Source organism: Salvelinus alpinus, chromosome 20, assembly GCF_045679555.1.
Source record: "Salvelinus alpinus chromosome 20, SLU_Salpinus.1, whole genome shotgun sequence".
NCBI classification, from domain to species: Eukaryota; Metazoa; Chordata; class Actinopteri; order Salmoniformes; family Salmonidae; genus Salvelinus; species Salvelinus alpinus.
Genome location: NC_092105.1, coordinates 24867242 through 24887403, shown reverse-complemented (window position 1 = coordinate 24887403; position 20162 = coordinate 24867242). Strand labels below are relative to the sequence as shown.

The 20162-nt window shown below is 46.0% G+C and overlaps 1 protein-coding gene across 1 annotated transcript in view; it reads right to left on the bottom strand.

The window, feature by feature from the left end:
* Positions 1–20162, bottom strand: part of LOC139546549 (ephrin type-A receptor 6-like) — a 303987-nt gene that overhangs the window by 198595 nt on the left and 85230 nt on the right. The gene's annotated exons all lie outside the window — the stretch shown is intronic.

The following is a 20162-nucleotide window of genomic DNA, read 5'->3' as shown; positions in this document are numbered from 1 at the left end:
GTTATAAATGATATCTCTCTTACTGCAGCCATGCAGCCCAGGAAAGATTTTCGCTGTAAAGCAGCCACAGCTAATGTTTGCAACCATTTGCAAAGCTTGAACTCAGTAAAGTTAAGCACTGTTTGGATAAAAATGACTTTGTGTTGACAAACTACAAGATCCCAGTTTAATGGAAGCTGAAAACCGAACATATTCAGATGGGGAATCATTTTCCCTTAGAGGTTTACAGCGAGAGAGAGGAAGGGAACCGGCCCAGCTTAACTGAAAGAATGTTGCAGGGCTATATAAGCTGTCAGAACATTACTATTATTCCTTAGCTTCCGTATCTGCCTCCACTTATAGGATTGTGGTCTTATGTTAGACTCGGAGTAGGAAGTTGTCCCTTGACACTGATCTCCAGTAAGTTTTGTGTGGTTAAGATAAGGGGCGTTTAAGCTGTTTACCTTTTTAACACAGATTCAAAGAGCACATACATTTTTTTAAATCTAATCTACAGCTATGGAATCATTTTTGTGCCTTTAATATCAAGCAAACCTTTTGAAATCGAGAACAAAATTCTTAGTATTGCAAACAAAAATAATGATATTGAAAGCAAAAGATTAACCCAAAAGTTTTCAGAGCAAAATAAATAATATTGCAAGGAAATAATCGTGAAAAGGCAAGAACAAATTAATTGTAAATGAATGATACAAAAAAAAATCTGTGAAACCTTTTCAATGATAGCGCAATTGCAATGAAACACTTCCCTCTTTGCCTGAAATGTTTTCTATCTTTGGTTAAGTTAACCTGCACTTAGCTTTCTCTGCATTTTTTTGCGGATGAAATGTTTGGGCGAGCATTCATTCCAGGTGGGGGTATTAAGAGGGAGCCTTAAATGATGCATCTCTGTTGGTCAACCGCTTTTCGGGTGACAGGTCAGCCTCACCCAAAGATCCAGTTTGTTACCATCCTAGCCACCATCGTGGCTTCCACCAGATGGAACGAGTTGGCTCTGGTCACCGTTTTCTGCAGCAGACTGCGGGAGGAGATACAGCTGGAATTAGCCTGCCAGCTCATCAGCATGGCGATCCGGTTGGACAACCTCCTGCGGTCCTGAAGTAAAGCCAATGGAGGTGGGCTCGGCACATTTGCCCGAGGCAGAGCATAGGAGAAGGAGGAATCTGGGCCTCTGCGTCTATTGTGGGGAAAGGGGTCATTTCTCCCCGACCTGCTCTCTATCACCTAGGAGGCGAGGAGGTGACAAGCCAGGGAATTCTCCTGCGCTAACCCAGGTGGGAGGCAAGGTCTCCTCTCCTTGTCTGTCAAATCAACCAGTGTGTTTTCCCGCTAAATTCCCTGAGTTCTCTCGCCCTTCACTCCCGTTAGCTCTGATGGAATTTTTTAGATGCATCCACTGCATTACGCATCCCTTTAGTTCCCCTACAGTCACCCATTCCGGCTCGTACATCACATTACTGTTCCTGTTTCTTTGCTGACCCAGGACACTCATTCAGAACAGATCACCTTCTTGATTATAGACACCCCCACGCACCCCATTGTTTAAGGTCTCCCCTGGTTGAGTTTGCATAACCCGGTTATTTCCTGGTCCGAGAGGAGACTGCTGGGATGGTCGCAGGAGTGTCAGGGGAGGTGTCTCGCGGTGTCTGTCAACACCACTACGGTGAAAAGTGTGTTCCTCAAGTGGATTTACCGGAGGAGTACCAGGATCGGGTTTTTTCTAAGACCCAGGCTACACGCCTGCCTCCCAATCGCCCCTGGGACTGTGCCATTGACCTGTTGTCTGACGCAGCCCTCCCGAGAGGACATGTCTATCCCCTCTCCTATGCGGAGACCGAGGCCATGGAGACCTATGTACAGAAGAGTCTCCAGCAGAGTTTTATCCGTCACTCTAAGCCACCAGCCTCCTCAAGCTTCTTTTTTGTTTAGAAGAAAGATGAGGGACTGCGCCCCTGCATTGATTATCGAACACTGAACAAGGCCACCATCAAGTTCAGCTATCCTTTACCCCTCATACCAACCATCATCGAACAAATGCACGGGGCGCAGTACTTCGCGAAGCTGGACTTCACGAAGCGCCTACAATCTGGTGCAAATTCGCGCGGGCAATGAATGGAAGACCGCTTATTCAATGACCACGGGTCATTACGAGTATCTCGTAATGCCCGTTGGACTGTATAATGCTCCTTCAGTCTTCCAGGCCTTCATCAACAAAGTGTTTCGGGACATGCTGGGACGGGGCATAGTGGTCGATATAGACAAGATTTTGGTCTATTCTGCTGACCATGTTCAGCATGTCTCGTTAGTCAGGTATGTGCTGAGAAGACTGTTGGAGCATGATCTATATGCTAAACAGGAGAAATGTTTGTTTTTCCATTGGTCCGTGTCCTTCTTGGGCTATCTCGTCTCCACGGAGGAAGTGGAGATGGAGGAGCAGCGCAGTCAGGTCATGGACCATCCCCAATTCCGTGAAAGCAGTCCAGCGATTCCTGGGATTCGGCAACTATTTTCGGAGGTTCATCCGGGGCTTCAGCACAGTGGTTGCGCCTCTTACCTCCCTGCTGAGAGGAGATCCCCAGCGGCTTCGATGGATGGCGGAGAGGGCGTTCGAGACGCTGAAGGCACGTTTCACCACTGCTCCCGTGTTGGCACATCCCGACCCCTCACTCCCCTTCATTGTCGAGGTGGATGCCTCCGAAGTAGGAGTCACGGCCGTGTTATCACAGTGCACCGGAACCTCTCCAAAGCTGCAGCCCTGCGCTTTCTACTCCAAGCAGCTGAGCCCAGCCCAGAGGAACTACGACGTAGGGGACCGGGAACGCTTGGTGGTCAAGAAGGCTCTGAAGGCGTGGAGGCACTGGCTGGAGGGGTCCAAACACCCTTTCCTGGTGTGGACGGACCACCGCAACCTGGAGTACATCAGGGCAGCAAAGAGGTTAAACCCGAGACAGGCCAGGTGGGCTCTATTCTTCACCAGGTTCCAATTCACGATTTCCTATAGGCCAGGCTCGAACAATGTGAAGGTGGACGCCCTGTCTTACCTCTATGACGCAGATGAAAGGCAAGGAGAAGAGACCCTCATCATCCCTCTGTTCCACATCATTGTGCCAGTGGTGTGGGACGTGGACGCAGACATACGGCAGGCCCTGCATACGGAACCCGCACCTTCACAGTGCCCAGAGAACCGTGCCTAAGTTCCCACAGGTGTGCCGGACCGCCTCCTTTCCTTGGCACACATGGCCGGAGGGTCATCCTGGGATAGGCGTACCATCGCCTGCCTAACGGAGAAGTACTGGTGGCCCACCTTGGCTAGGGACGTCTGGGTTTACGTCTCTTCCTGCTCCATCTGTGCTCAGTCAAAGACACACAGACACCTCCCATTTGGAAAGCTCCTTCCCCTGCCGGTTCCACAATGACCCTGGTCTCACCTCTCGGTGGACTTTGTCACTGACCTTCCCCCCTCCCAGGGGAACACCACCATTCTCATCGTTGTGGACTGGTTTTCCAAAGCTTGTCGCTTCCTTCCTCTGCCTGGGCTTCCGTTGGACATGCAAACCACGGAGGCTCTTTTTATGCACGTCTTCCGGCACTACGGGATCCCGGAGGATATTGTGTCAGACCGCGGCCCTCAGTTCACCTCACGTGTATGGAAGGCATTCATGGAACGCCTGGGGGTCATGGTGAGTCTCACCTCCGGGTATCGTCCTCAAGCTAATGGGCAGGTGGAGAGGGTCAATCAGGAGGTTGGAAGGTTCCTGAGGTGTTACTGTCAGGATTGGCCAGGGGGAGTGGGCAGATTTTCTACCTTGGCGGAGAATTCCCTACCTTGGCGGAGAGGTAGGGAATTCTCTACCTTGGAAGAGAGGTCCTGGATTTGAGGCGTCAGGGGGGGGGGGGGCGTCTCCAGTACCTCATCGAATAGGAGGGGTATGGCCCAGAGGAGCGGTGCTGGGTTCCTGCGGTGGACATCCTGGATGCTGATTGTATTTGTATAAATGTGCCCTTTGTTTCCCCATTGGGCTGTCGATTATTGTTCGCATGTCCGTTGGTCATGTGAGTACCTTTGCATTGTCTCAACCTGTGCTGCGTGTTTTATGCATTGTGTATTACGAGTCTTGTCCTGTGTTGTTCTACAAGGTTTACCATCGCTCTTTTGTTTGGGTACATCCCAGTGTTTTATATACGTGTTTGTTTTGGGTGTATTAAAAACCCAGATGTATTCCTGCGCCTGTCTCCAAATCCTTTATACCAGCGTAACACATGCTGATGATTTCAAGTTGTATTAGGTTTATTTTGATCTGTTAAGACATTGAATACATGTTAAGTATATTTACTACATTGAATGTTTAAGTTTTTTCTCAAAGTAAGTTCATTTAAAGTTATGTGATTTGGTTTATGTAGATACCACATTTCAATGTTAACAAACAGTAACGAAAAACCTGATCTAATTTTCATTTTCATATAGATTTTGCAGCAAACAGAATGTTCACCACAAGTTTCCCAAAATTGTTTGCTAGAAGTTCGCAAGTTGCCTCAATTTTACCACAACAGTTTTCCCAAAAACTAATTTGCATGCGAAAATATCAGCTTGACTCAAATTTACCGCAACAGTTTGCCACCAAACTAATTTGGATGTGAAAATATGAGCTTGCTGCCAATTTGTGACAAATTGGCCAAATGTTTCCCACCCGTTTGCCAGAAGCCAGTTGTTTTGGTAAGGGAGTCCATATCATATATATCAGCCCCCTTACAGAGTCTCTGGTGCTATCCCCTGCAGGATATAACTCACTACTGTAGTGTTGACAAGTGACAATATTTACTAATGTATGCAAACAAACTTGCCTTGCATCAAACAAAATGTCACTTAGTGGTGAACTCAGTGGTGGAGGATGGGACTACAATAAGAAAATACACTGAGTCTACAAAACATTAGGAACATGACATAGACTAGCCAGGTGAATCCAGGTCTAAGCTATGATCCATTATTGATGTCACTTGTTAAATCCACTTCAATCAGTGTAGAAGAAAGTTTAAAGAAGGATTTTAAGCCTTGATACAGGGAGACAGATTATGTATGCCATTCAGAGGGTGAATGGGCAAGACAAAATATTTAAGTGCCTTTGAACGGGGTATGGTAGTAGGTGCCATGTGCACCCGTTTGAGTGTGTCAAGAACTGCAGCGCTGCTGGGTTTTTCATGCTAAACAGTTTCCTGTGTGTATCAAGAATGGTCCACCACCCAAAGGACATCCAGCCAACTTGACACAACTGTGGGAAGCATTGGAGTCAACATGGGCCAGCATCCCTGTGGAACGCTTTCGACACCTTGTCCATGCCCCGACGAATTGAGGCTGTTCTGAGGGCAAAAGGGGGTGAAACTCATTATTATCCTAATGTTTTGTACACTCGGTGTAATTCAATTTTAACTCTACTGTGAACTCTACCATGCCATAGAGTAGCACTTAAATCAGAATATTGCTGTAGGATTCAGCTACAGGGCTAGGCATAGAGGTGGTTGAGAGAGCATATCCCACTTCTCCACCCTTCTCTTGACGTGTGCACTTGCACACTTCTCGTCATGGATTTAAAAGCATAGGATGGGGGTGTAAGCATTGGCAGGAGGGTTTCCAGCATTGATAAATCAATGCAAGAAAGTGTGCAAGTGCACACTTTGGGAGAAGGGTGGAGAATCCGGATGCAACTCACACGGTAACATTACTTTTAGGTCAAAGTCATAATGGTACTCCCTATGATGAGAATCAGTACCAAGTAATGACTTGTAATGACTTGCAACCATAGAGTTAGATAATGTAGACATGATCTACCTCTATGCTTGCAACATCCACCTCCTATCTTTCCAAGTAGTAGTAGGCCTACCTAATATAGGATACCTTCTATCAGCTGGTTTAGATGAACTCCATGAGGATGAGCTCCTCCTACATGTGCTCACTACTCTGTGAAGATGCCAGACAGAGAGACAGACAGGCAGGCAGACAGGACAGACAGGTGGACACACACACACACGCACACAGCCAGTGTGAGAGCCAGGTCACAAAAAAGAAACAAATGCAAAACAAAATTGTTTATAGTACATGCACACGCTAATGTGTACTCTAATGAAAAGCTTTCAGAGAGTAGTGCCATAGCTCTCGCGAACCCAAGGCCATACAGCTCTGGAGTCATGAGAAGGGTCAGTAGTGCACTTCTTGAGAGTAACTTCAGTGCATCCTATCTTGCTTGCTGTGATATAAATTATATAACTATGCTAGTTAGCTAGATAATTGTTTTAATGCATGTTTTAAATGTGAAATTACAAGACACAAAAGGCACTTACCTAAGGGTGTTTCCCAATGGCATCCTTGTTGTAAAGGTAACGATACCTAGCCGGGCTAGTCAGTCCCAGTGGGCTAGCTAGTAGCAACTAGCCACTGAGGCAGTTTATTTCGAAATGGAAAAGTAAAAAAACAACTCAAGCTTTTTTATACACTAGCTGGCTAGTTTGCGTAAAACACTGTTGCCTCATCATTGCCAGCTAGTTAGCGAGCTATCTAACATAGCTGTACTAGCCATTGTTTTAAGCTGCAAGCTGGGATATAAAAAATTAGGATGAACTGTCACTTCAAAACAAGTTGACCAACTCATGTTGATCTTATAGTTTTGAGGCCTCCTCAAAACCCTGCCTACACGGAACAAATGTGCCAAAACTTTGCAGTGTTTCATCGCAATCATGTTATCATTGAAAATGATATCATTTTGGGGAATTAATTTATAATTCATTTTATTCTTGCCGTACGAAATTATTTCCTTGCAATAATATTTATTTTGCTCTCAATACTTTTGGGTTAATGTTTTGCTTTCAATATTTTTTGTTGTTGTTGCAATAATAAGACTTTTGTTCTCGAATTCAAAAGGTTTGTTTGATATTAAAGGGACTAAAGGCACCATATACAGTCTGCTCTCCTATAACTGTCTCTGTGACCACAATCTAAACCTTGGGTGTTTCTCAATATGCATATTACCATGCTCCGAGCACGCAAATTGGAGCACGGAATGAGAATGAGTTCGAAAACAAAGAATGTAAAACGGAGAACGGAGGGCAGTTCTCAGATGCGTTCTTCATTTGCACACATTTCGAACCATACATCTGAATGTTCCCAGGATTGTTAACCTAAATTAAATCAAAATCGAATCAAATTAAATTGTATTGGTTCCATACACATATTTAGCCGATGTTATTGCGGGTGTAGCGAAATGCTCAGTTTGGCCGGGCGGCCAGCTCTAGGAAGAGTCTTGGTGGTTCCAAATTTTTTCCATTTAAAAATGATGAAGGCCACTGTGTTCTTAGAGACCTTCAATGCTGCAGACATTTTTTGTTACCCTTCCCCAGATCTGTGCCTCGACACAATCCTGTCTCGGAGCTCTACAGACAATTCCTTCAACCTCATGGCTTGGTTTTGGCTCTGACATGCACTGTCAACTGTGGAACCTTATATAGACAGGTGTGTGCCTTTACAAATCATGTCCAATCAATTGAATTTACCCCAGGTGGACTCCAATCAAGTTGTAGAAACTTCTCAAGGATGATTAATGGAAGCAGGATGCACCTGAGCTCGATTTTGAGTCTCATAGCAAAGTGTCTGATTACTTATGTAAATACGTTTTTTCAATGTGCAAACATTTCAAAAAAACGGTTTTTGCTTTGTCATAATGAGGTATTGTGTGTAGATTGATGAGGAAAACAATTAATTTAATACATTTTAAAATAAGGCTATAAAGTAACATAATTTAGGAAAAAGAGAAGAGGGCTGGATACTTTCTAAATGCCCTGTATACAGCAATAGTTGAATAGGATATGATATCCAAAAGTTATGTCGGGCTGTATGTAATAACACAAAAAAGCGTTCTGGGCTAATAATGTAAGAAATAACACCCCCCCACCCCCCACATAAAACAAATGGTGCAAAATTGCTTAGGAGCTAGAAGCAGAGCTTCCATGTCTGTCTGCACCCCCTAATATGACGCAACTACGTAAAAAACTACAAAGAATGTATTTAAAGCAATGGCGGCTGGTTTTGAGCTGAAGCGAGAGAAAATCCGTCTTCGGAATGAAATGTTGCACATTCACATCGAGTAGTCAGGCAACATACTTTACCTTGATACGTTAATAAATACATACTGTTCATTTTTCTATGTTTAACTGCCTAGAATATCCACTGTAATATGCATAGACCGCTGGCTAACTGACAAAGAATTTTTAGCTAACGTTGCCAAAACAACATTTTTACATGTAAAACTAGCTGGCTAGCTAGATTAATATGATTCACATATAGCTAGTTGATAATTATGAAGTTACAAGCTTGCGTTTGCTCTAAGAGCTTTGCACACCTGGACTGTACGATATTTGCGCATTATTATTTTCGAAATTCTTCATGCTCTGTCAAGTTGGTTGATGATCATTGCTAGAAAGCCATTTTCAAGTCTTGCCATAGATTTTCAAACAGATGTAAGTAAAACACTGTAACTAGGCCACTCAGGAAAATTCAATGTCGTCTTGGTAAGAAACTCCAGTGTAGATTTGGCCTTGCATTTTAGGCTTTTGTTCTGCTGAAAGGTGAATTTATCTCCCAGTGTCTGTTGGAAAGAAGACTGAACCAGGTTTTCCTCTAGGATTTTGCTGTGCTTAGCTGTATTCCGTTTCTTTTTAACTCTGTCATTTAGGTTAGTACTGTGGAATAACTACAATGTTGTTGATCCATCCTCAGTTCTCCTATCACAGCCATTAAACTCTGTAACTGTTTTAAAATCTCCACTGGCCTCATGGTGAAATCCCTGAGCAGTTTCCTTTCTCTCTGGCATTTGAGTTAGGAAGGACTACTGTATCTTTGTAGTGACTGGGTGTATTGATACACCATCCAAAGCCTAATTAATAACTTCACCATGCTCAAAGGGATATTCAGTGTCTGCTTTAGTATAGTTTTTTTTACAGATCTACCAATCGGAGCCCTTCTTTGCGAGCCATTGAAAAACCTCCCTGGTCTTTGTGGTTGAATCTGTGCTTGAAATTCACTACTTGATTGAGGGACCTTAAATATAATTGTATGTGTGGGGTACAGAGATGGGGTAGCACTATTATTGCACACAGAATGAGTCCATGCAACTTATGCGATTTGTTAAGAACATTTTTACTTGCCATAGCCATGGAGTGGAATACTAATTGACTCAAGACATCAGATTTAAAAATTTTATTCATTTTCGAAAATGTTCTACAAACAAAATTCCACTTTGACATTATGGGGTAAAATCTCAAATTATTACATTTTCAGGCTGTAACACAACAAAATGTGGAAAAGTAAAGGGGTATGAATACTTTCTGAGGGCACTGTATCTTGTTTTGTCTGTATTGGTCAAAGGCAATGCAGTAGCATTGGAGTGTGCAGTGCTTCTCAAATGTACAATTTTATGCGTTCTCCGTACTCTCATCCTCACAAGAACGTACTCAAAAGAACGTCCTCGGAGAACGAACTCAGAGAATGAGTGTGGAGCGCGGTAGTATGCATACTGAGAAACACCCCTTGTGTTCAGAAGAAGGTTCTAACTATGGTAAATAAGAGGCAATGTAGCTATGTTGAGGTCAGGTGATGTGGGACTGAGGTATTATTGTCTACTCCCCCTGACGCCCTAGACTCCCCACGGCAGACCAGGCAGTGTGGAGGTTTAATAACTACTGTGTGACTGTTGGAACAATGAGCAGGCCCTCGTTTAGGGCTGACACAGCATTATAATCGCTACACATCACCAAGACTAACCCAACTGTGAAATCTACTACAGAGAGAGGAAAAGAGGAAGGAAGGGATGGAGAGGGAAAGTGAGAGGGAGAGAGGGGGAAAGTATACTGTAGGTGTTCTAGGTGTGAACACAAAGGCATTTAATGCCAGAGAGAGATTAATGTGTAAGGATGTTTTAATTCAGGTAAGGTGCTCGAACATTAGCATAAACATGTGGTGTATCTCCTCTACCCTTAATATAATGGATGAACAGAGTTTAAACCAGAGCCAGAGGGACAGAGTAATGTGTCTCTGTCTTCTTCATAGTAAACTCTTACTTGTGGGTCACATCAGGATAGCAGTCAACTGGGAACTCAGTAATTCTTCAGACAAGCAGCGCTCCCTGAAATGCCAGAGTCAGCGGGAACCCAGACAGACACAGTTTAAAGGGTACACTGTACACGACAGCAGAAACAGCAAAGGTGCTGCATTAGCAACATCTACAGGTAACCCTACTCTTAGATTTGACAATTAAATAGAAACAAAAACAAAACAGAAGTTTCCGATATGGTCGTGGATGCCTATTCTAGATGAATAAATTGTTCATGTCTGCAGTTTAACTTTTCTGGCACGCCAAGTTACAATAGACTATATAAAGAATTGGGGAAAGTTGGATGAATAATTAATTTCTGGTGTTGTTCTGATCACAGCTGTAGTATGATGTTGTCTGGCTGATTGCTGAGCAGCTGTGGATGCAGCTGTGAACCTCTCAGGCCTGCACCACAGATAAATCATCATCAACTACTACTGAATGACAACCCCAAGCTGCATGGGCTGAGGACATCTGAACATTGAGTGGGTGAGAGACTGAGAGAAGATTTCATAATGGGACATATCCATGCGCTTCATAGAACGGAGATGTATGAAAAGAACGTTGCTTCCAGAGGCAGTTTGGAACTCGGGGGTCCCGTTCTGTGAGCTTGTCTGGCCTACCACTTCGCGGCTGAGCTGTTGTTGCTCCTAGACATTTCCACTTCACAATAATAGCACATACAGTTGACCGGGGAAGCTCTAACAGGGCAGACATTTGATGAACTGACTTGCATCCTATGACGGTGCCACATTGAAAGTCACTGTGCTCTTCAGTACGGCCATTCTACTGCCAATGTTTGTCTATGGAGATTGCATGGCTGTGTGCTCGATTTTATACACCTGTCAGCAACGGGTGTGGCTCAAATAGCTGAATCCACTAATTTGAAGGGGTGTCCACATACTTTTGTATACATAGTGTATATATAGTCTCTCACTGTAGCCCCACTTTCCCCCGGTCTCTCCCCCCTCTTTCCCCCAGTCTCTCCCCCTCTCTCTCAGCCCCAGGTGGCTTTGACCTCTACCCCTCTCTCCCCCTGTCTCTGACCATCCTCTCCCCCACTGACAGGTCCAGAGTCTGACCAAGCGTCAGTGACCTTTCCTCCCCCACACTAGGGGCGTGCTGTTCGTGGCCTTTACAGCAGGTAAAGAATAGACAAGGGGAGAGAGGCCTTTACAGCAGGTTAGGAACAGACAGGGGGAGAGAGGCCTTTACAGCAGGTTAGGAACAGACAGGGGGAGAGATGACTTTACAGCAGGTTAGGAACAGACAGGGAGAGAGGACTTTACAGCAGGTTAAGAACAGACAGGGGGAGAGAAGCCTTTACAGCAGGTTAGGAACTGACAGGGAGAGAGGACTTTACAGCAGGTTAGGAACAGACAGGGGGAGAGAGGACCTTACAGCAGGTTAGGAACAGACAGGGAGAGAGGACTTTACAGCAGGTTAAGAACAGACAGGGGGAGAGAGGCCTTTACAGCAGGTTAGGAACAGACAGGGAGAGAGGACTTTACAGCAGGTTAGGAACAGACAGGGAGAGAGGACTTTACAGCAGGTTAGGAACAGACAGGAGGAGAGAGGCCTTTACAGCAGGTTAGGAACAGACAGGGAGAGAGGACTTTACAGCAGGTTAGGAACAGACAGGGAGAGAGGACTTTACAGCAGGTTAAGAACAGACAGGGGGAGAGAAGCCTTTACAGCAGGTTAGGAACTGACAGGGAGAGAGGACTTTACAGCAGGTTAGGAACAGACAGGGGGAGAGAGGACCTTACAGCAGGTTAGGAACAGACAGGGAGAGAGGACTTTACAGCAGGTTAAGAACAGACAGGGGGAGAGAGGCCTTTACAGCAGGTTAGGAACAGACAGGGAGAGAGGACTTTACAGCAGGTTAGGAACAGACAGGGAGAGAGGACTTTACAGCAGGTTAGGAACAGACAGGGAGAGAGGACTTTACAGCAGGTTGGGAACAGACAGGGGGAGAGAGGACTTTACAGCAGGTTAGGAACAGACAGGGAGAGAGAGGACTTTACAGCAGGTTAGGAACAGACAGGGAGAGAGAGGACTTTACAGCAGGTTAGGAACAGACAGGGAGAGAGGACTTTACAGCAGGTTAGGAACAGACAGGGAGAGAGGACTTTACAGCAGGTTGGGAACAGACAGGGAGAGAGGACTTTACAGCAGGTTAGGAACAGACAGGGAGAGAGGACTTTACAGCAGGTTAGGAACAGACAGGGGGAGAGAGGACTTTACAGCAGGTTAGGAACAGACAGGGAGAGAGAGGACTTTACAGCAGGTTAGGAACAGACAGGGAGAGAGAGGACTTTACAGCAGGTTAGGAACAGACAGGGGGAGAGAGGACTTTACAGCAGGTTAGGAACAGACAGGGAGAGAGGACTTTACAGCAGGTTAGGAACAGACAGGGAGAGAGAGGACTTTACAGCAGGTTAGGAACAGACAGGGAGAGAGAGGACTTTACAGCAGGTTAGGAACAGACAGGGGGAGAGAGGACTTTACAGCAGGTTAGGAACAGACAGGGAGAGAGAGGACTTTACAGCAGGTTAGGAACAGACAGGGAGAGAGAGGACTTTACAGCAGGTTAGGAACAGACAGGGAGAGAGGACTTTACAGCAGGTTAGGAACAGACAGGGAGAGAGGACTTTACAGCAGGTTGGGAACAGACAGGGGGAGAGAGGACTTTACAGCAGGTTAGGAACAGACAGGGAGAGAGAGGACTTTACAGCAGGTTAGGAACAGACAGGGAGAGAGAGGACTTTACAGCAGGTTAGGAACAGACAGGGAGAGAGGACTTTACAGCAGGTTAGGAACAGACAGGGAGAGAGGACTTTACAGCAGGTTGGGAACAGACAGGGAGAGAGGACTTTACAGCAGGTTAGGAACAGACAGGGAGAGAGGACTTTACAGCAGGTTAGGAACAGACAGGGAGAGAGGACTTTACAGCAGGTTAGGAACAGACAGGGAGAGAGGACTTTACAGCAGGTTAGGAACAGACAGGGAGAGAGAGGACTTTACAGCAGGTTAGGAACAGACAGGGAGAGAGGACTTTACAGCAGGTTAGGAACAGACAGGGAGAGAGGACTTTACAGCAGGTTAGGAACAGACAGGGAGAGAGAGGACTTTACAGCAGGTTAGGAACAGACAGGGAGAGAGGACTTTACAGCAGGTTAGGAACAGACAGGGGGAGAGAGGACTTTACAGCAGGTTAGGAACAGACAGGGAGAGAGGACGTTACAGCAGGTTAGGAACAGACAGGGAGAGAGGACTTTACAGCAGGTTAGGAACAGACAGGGAGAGAGGACTTTACAGCAGGTTAGGAACAGACAGGGGGAGAGAGGACTTTACAGCAGGTTAGGAACAGACAGGGGGAGAGGACTTTACAGCAGGTTAGGAACAGACAGGGGGAGAGAGGCCTTTACAGCAGGTTAGGAACAGACAGGGGGAGAGAGGACTTTACAGCAGGTTAGGAACAGACAGGGAGAGAGGACTTTACAGCAGGTTAGGAACAGACAGGGGGAGAGAGGACTTTACAGCAGGTTAGGAACAGACAGGGGGAGAGGACTTTACAGCAGGTTAGGAACAGACAGGGGGAGAGGACTTTACAGCAGGTTAGGAACAGACAGGGGGAGAGAGGCCTTTACAGCAGTTTAGGAACAGACATGGAGAGAGGACTTTACAGTAGGTTAGTAACAGACAGGGAGAGAGGACTTTACAGCAGTTTAGGAACAGACAGGGGGAGAGGACTTTACAGCAGGTTAGGAACAGACAGGGAGAGAGGACTTTACAGCAGGTTAGGAACAGACAGGGGAGAGTACTTTACAGCAGGTTAGGAACAGACAGGGAGAGAGGACTTTACAGCAGGTTAAGAACAGACAGGGAGAGAGGACTTTACAGCAGGTTAGGAACAGACAGGGAGAGAGGACTTTACAGCAGGTTAGGAACAGAAAGGGAGAGAGGACTTTACAGCAGGTTAGGAACAGACAGGGAGAGAGGACTTTACAGCAGGTTAGGAACAGACAGGGAGAGAGGACTTTACAGCAGGTTAGGAACAGACAGGGAGAGAGGACTTTACAGCAGGTTAGGAACAGACAGGGAGAGAGGACTTTACAGCAGGTTAGGAACAGACAGGGAGAGAGGACTTTACAGCAGGTTAGGAACAGACAGGGAGAGAGAGGGGAAGTACTTTATAGCAGAGAGGAATCATGTGGATATACAGTACCATAAGAACATTATTTGAAATGTGTAAATACTAAGGCAGATTTTCTTCTGAGCAATAGATATAAACACTACTAAGCAGTGGCATAGCCCTGTACCAGTTCTGTTAGTGTCACCCCATGTCTTATAGAGTAGAGCCAGGCAATGATAACCCTGAGCCACCACCAGACAGACAGACAGACTGTCCAGGGATCAAACCCACGTCTGGGCAGCCGCAGCAGATGTAATCTCTGACAGCGAGTTGCCCTGTCCCCTGCCTCAGATCACAGCAGGAAATGGACCCCCTGACTATACTGCACTATAAAGGCAAAGTGCAGTATCTACAGTATGTAAATTATTTTCTAACTTCAAATTCTTTTTCTGTCCAGACAGACAGCAATTTTTGGTACTTCATGATATTCTGATTGTGTGGCTTGTTTGTCATCAGGAAAGTAAATACCACATGAATCAAATATTACACCTGGCCATTACAACAGATCAAAGATTTTTGTAAGGCAGTATAACGTTACTGGCCCCACGTACACATACATATGCATAAACACATAAAGCAGTGGGTTGGTAGCCAGGCAGAACTTAAAGAGGACGTTTTATTCTTTACAACCAAATCTCTATTTTTGATGTAAATGACATGTTATCGAAGGGTCCAGACACCTTTTTTGTGATTTCACTTATTTTGAGAAACTTACCTCAAACAGCAAATCACTTACTTATCCTCATTGTGTAGTATGGGCTCCTGAAATATCATTAACAAAGGCCTAAATAACAAAGGCCTACCTGCTGTAAAGTCCTCTCTCTCCCTGTCTGTTCCTAACCTGCTGTAAAGTCCTCTCTCTCCCTGTCTGTTCCTAACCTGCCTTAAAGTCCTCTCTCTCCCTGTCTGTTCCTAACCTGCTGTAAAGTCCTCTCTCCCTGTCTGTTCCTAACCTGCTGTAAAGTCCTCTCTCCCTGTCTGTTCCTAACCTGCTGTAAAGTCCTCTCTCCCTGTCTGTTCCTAACCTGCTGTAAAGTCCTCTCTCCCTGTCTGTTCCTAACCTGCTGTAAAGTCCTCTCTCCCTGTCTGTTCCTAACCTGCTGTAAAGTCCTCTCTCCCTGTCTGTTCCTAACCTGCTGTAAAGTCCTCTCTCCCTGTCTGGTCCTAAACTGCTGTAAAGTCCTCTCTCCCTGTCTGTTCTTAACCTGCTGTAAAGTCCTCTCTCCCTGTCTGTTCCTAACCTGCTGTAAAGTCCTCTCTTCCTGTCTGTTCCTAACATGCTGTAAAGTCCTCTCTCCCTGTCTGTTCCTAACCTGCCTTAAAGTCCTCTCTCCCTGTCTGTTCCTAACCTGCTGTAAAGTCCTCTCTCCCTGCAGCATGACCACTGACATCAGCATAAACACAGACAGCAGCATGACCACAGTCAGCAGCATGACCACAGACAGCAGCATAACCACAGTCAGCAGCATGACCACAGACAGCAGCATAACCACAGTCAGCAGCATGACCACTGACAGCAGCATGACCACTGACAGCAGCATGACCACTGACAGCAGCATGACCACTGACAGCAGCATGGCCACAGACAGCAGCAGCATAACCACTGACATCAGCATGACCACTGACAGCAGCATGGCCACAGTCAGCAGCATGACCACAGACATCAGCATGACCACAGACAGACAGCAGCATAACCACAGACAGTAGCATGGCCACAGACAGAGAGCAGCATGACCACAGACAGCAGCATGCCCACTGACATCAGCATGACCATAGACAGCAGCATAACCACAGACAGCAGCATGACCACAGACAGACAGCAGCATAACCACTGACATCAGCATGACCACAGACAGACAGCAGCATGACCACTGACATCAGCATGACCACAGACAGACAGCAGCATAACCACAGACAGTAGCATGGCCACAGACAGAGAGCAGCATGACCACAGACAGCAGCATGGCCACAGTCAGCAGCATGACCACAGACATCAGCATGACCACAGACAGACAGCAGCATAACCACAGACAGTAGCATGGCCACAGACAGAGAGCAGCATGACCATAGACAGCAGCATAACCACAGACAGCAGCATGACCACAGACAGACAGCAGCATAACCACTGACATCAGCATGACCACAGACAGACAGCAGCATGACCACTGACATCAGCATGACCACAGACAGACAGCAGCATGACCAATGACATCAGCATGACCACAGACAGACAGCAGCATGACCAATGACATCAGCATGACCACAGACAGACAGCAGCATGACCACTGACATCAGCATGACCACAGACAGACAGCAGCATGACCAATGACATCAGCATGACCACAGACAGACAGCAGCATAACCACTGACATCAGCATGACCACAGACAGACAGCAGCATGACCACTGACATCAGCATGACCATAGACAGCAGCATAACCACTGACATCAGCATGACCACAGACAGACAGCAGCATGACCACTGACATCAGCATGACCACAGACAGACAGCAGCATGACCACTGACATCAGCATGACCACAGACAGACAGCAGCATGACCAATGACATCAGCATGACCACAGACAGACAGCAGCATGACCACAGACAGCAGCATAACCACAGACAGTAGCATGGCCACAGACAGAGAGCAGCATGACCACAGACAGCAGCATGACCACTGACATCAGCATGACCATAGACAGCAGCATAACCACTGACATCAGCATGACCACAGACAGACAGCAGCATGACCACAGACATCAGCATGACCACAGACAGACAGCAGCATAACCACTGACATCAGCATGACCACAGACAGACAGCAGCATAACCACTGACATCAGCATGACCACAGACAGACAGCAGCATAACCACAGACAGCAGCATAACCACAGACAGTAGCATGGCCACAGACAGAGAGCAGCATGACCACAGACAGCAGCATGACCACAGACAGCAGCATGACCATAGACAGCAGCATGACCACTGACATCAGCATGACCACAGACAGACAGCAGCATGACCACAGACAGAGAGCAGCATGACCACAGACAGACAGCAGCATGGTCACAGACAGAATTTTTGCCACAGACAGCAGCATGACCACAGACAGCAGCATGACCACAGACAGCAGCATGACCACAGACAGCAGCATGACCACTGACAGCAGCACTGACAGACAGCAGCTCGACCACAGACCACAGACAGCAGCATAACCACAGACAGCAGGCTGAGACTACAGACAGCAGGCTGAGACTACAGACAGCAGGCTGAGACTACAGACAGACTCCTAACACTGGTGACAGCTGGAGGTAGAGCTGTCTCGAAAAGGAGAGCACCCCTCACTCTCTATCCACAAATTCCCAAACATAGTGTTTGTATAATACACTAATGCTCTTATGTGCAAAGAAAGAAAACCACAGGAGCAGCATATCATTTTTGGGGCCCAGCACCGGTAGATACATTTGTGGTGCGCATATCACAAACACTCTTTATCTGTGTTGTTATATTTCACAGCCTCTGCCCTACCACAAATACATCATATCCCCTATCACACATACAAACACAGCCTCTCTCATATCACACACACATCCTCTCTCCCCTACTGGTCCACAGATCCAGCTGCAGCTTCAGTTAACAATCAGTACCACACAGCCAGAGCCCTTCACATTACATCTCATCTGAATGGCAGAGTGGGAAGGCTGCTACAAAGGAGAGGAGGAGGAGAGGAGACAGGAGAGAAGAAGGGATGAAGGAGGGATGACAGGAGGTAGATAATGAAGGATAGGGGATGACATCTGGCTTTGTGAAGATGCATGGAGCTCTGACTATCTGCAATGCACCTATACTGCAGAATGACAAATAAAAGAGAGGGAAGGAGAGGGGGTGAGGAAGGGAAGGAAGGAGGGGTGAGGGAAGGAGATAGAGGGGGGACGATGGAGTGAGGGAGGTGAGATTTAGAGAGAGAAACGGGATGTGAGAGAGGGATAAAAGATGAGGGAGTGAGGGAGGTGAGATTTAGAGAGAGAAACGGGATGTAAGAGAGGGATAAAAGATGAGGGAGTGAGGGAGGTGAGATGTAGAGAGAGAAACGGGATGTGAGAGAGGGATAAAAGATGAGGGAGTGAGGGAGGTGAGATGTAGAGAGAGAAACGGGATGTGAGACAGGGAGAAAAGATGAGGGAGTGAGGGAGGTGAGATGTAGAGAGAGAAACGGGATGGGAGACAGGGAGAAAGATGAGGGAGTGAGGGAGGTGAGATGTAGAGAGAGAAACGGGATGTGAGAGAGGGATAAAAGATGAGGGAGTGAGGGAGGTGAGATTTAGAGAGAGAAACGGGATGTGAGAGAGGGAGAAAAGATGAGGGAGTGAGGGGGGTGAGATTTAGAGAGAGAAACGGGATGTGAGAGAGGGAAAAAATATGAGGGAGTGAGGGAGGTGAGATTTAGAGAGAGAAACGGGATGTGAGAGAGGGATAAAAGATGAGGGAGTGAGGGAAGTGAGATTTAGAGAGAGAAACGGGATGTGAGAGAGGGAGAAAAGATGAGGGAGTGAGGGAGGTGAGATTTAGAGAGAGAAACGGGATGTGAGAGAGGGAGAAAAGATGAGGGAGTGAGGGAGGTGAGATTTAGAGAAACGGGATGTGAGAGAGGGAAAAAAGATGAGGGAGTGAGGGAGGTGAGATTTAGAGAGAGAAACGGGATGTGAGAGAGGGGAAAAAGATGAGGGAGTGAGGGAGGTGAGATTTAGAGAGAGAAACGGGATGTGAGAGAGGGATAAAAGATGAGGGAGTGAGGGAGGTGAGATTTAGAGAGAGAAACGGTATGGGAGACAGGGAGAAAAGATGAGGGAGAAAGAGACCGATCTGGATCCAGGTCAGTGAATAAAGCAGCTGTGGTTGAAACACCTGACACTCTTCATTGTGTAGTCAGACACCTTGGCCCATACATAACCCATAAATAATCCCCCCTGCAGGCCAGGACTGGTGATATGTAGCCTACAGATGGGTCATTCCACCAATTCAGTGCCTTTTGAGAAGTGTAACTTGGTCCAAAAAAATGTCACCTAATTTTAACATTCTGTCATAAAAAGCATGTGTTAAACTTAATAAAAAACATGTTTTCCCATATCAAGAGGTTGAATAAAAAAGTGACTATATTAAGTGCCAAATAAAGTAACAGGGTTGACCGTAACATGGTTGACAGATTTCATCTTAACTCAGCCATATATTCCCCTGTGCCGGGGGAATGGAAGCTTGTTGTGTGCAACTGAATGGAAAACAAATATAGAAATAGTTAAATAGTTTAAATTATTTTGGCCTGTCTATCTATGGGTAACAGGGTTGATATGTTCCGCTTGACCCACTCACTTTTCCAACAGTAAACACCAGCAAATGGCCAGCAAGAATAGAACCAGCTCACCTGCTTTTACGCTATGATTTGACTATTAGATGTTCAGTGTTGCTTTTGAATAAAAAAAAAGGAATAGTTTCACCATATTCAAACGAGAGTTCAGTTCACGTAACAGGGTTGAACTTAAAATGAGGGACAGACTAATCAGACTATTAAATGAATCCCTAATCACATGAAATAAAAAATAATATTCAGAAAAAACTTTGTCAAAGCAAAAAAATAACTAGGGCTTTACAGTGATGGTGAAACTTTGAGAAATTTGAGGGTTAAGTAGATTAAAATAATTTATTCATATTAAAAATATGATTTATTGAATTCCTACATTAAAGGGCACTTCATTTAATATAACAGGCTTTTAAAATTCCATATTGGTGCACAATTAATACTTAAAATATCAAAGGGACGCAAAAGGGACACATTTCGT